This window comes from Buceros rhinoceros, unplaced genomic scaffold (assembly GCF_000710305.1).
Source record: "Buceros rhinoceros silvestris isolate BGI_N320 unplaced genomic scaffold, ASM71030v1 scaffold27444, whole genome shotgun sequence".
Taxonomy (NCBI): domain Eukaryota; kingdom Metazoa; phylum Chordata; class Aves; order Bucerotiformes; family Bucerotidae; genus Buceros; species Buceros rhinoceros.
In genome coordinates this window covers 35,478-35,880 of record NW_010406934.1, presented here as the reverse complement: position 1 = coordinate 35,880, position 403 = coordinate 35,478, and positions in this window count along the sequence as shown.

Below are 403 nucleotides of genomic sequence, written 5' to 3'. Positions count from 1 at the left end.
AAAAAAAAAAAAAAGGGCAGGGGGAAAGGAAAAAAAAAAAGAAAAAATACAAAAATTGCAAAGGAAAGTGCCTGGAAACCCTCTCTGCGTCCATACCAGAACTGTGTGCGGCTTCTATTTTTGGCAATAATGGGGGAGAACCTGAGAATATTTATTTTACGAAGTAAAAAAAAAAAAAAATAAAAAAAATTGTCTTTTCTTAAAAACAATAGAGTAGTGTGAGGGGGAAATCCAACATATCCTAATTTAGTCCTGTGGGACATAATACATGTGCAGTAGGCAGAGCAACCATGTAATGTGCTTGGGATGCTAGACCAATCCTTACGGAACACACAGACCTGTCCATGACTTAGTTTCAGACACTAGAAGTTATCAGAACAGGGTATGTAAAGCTGTTCAGTAC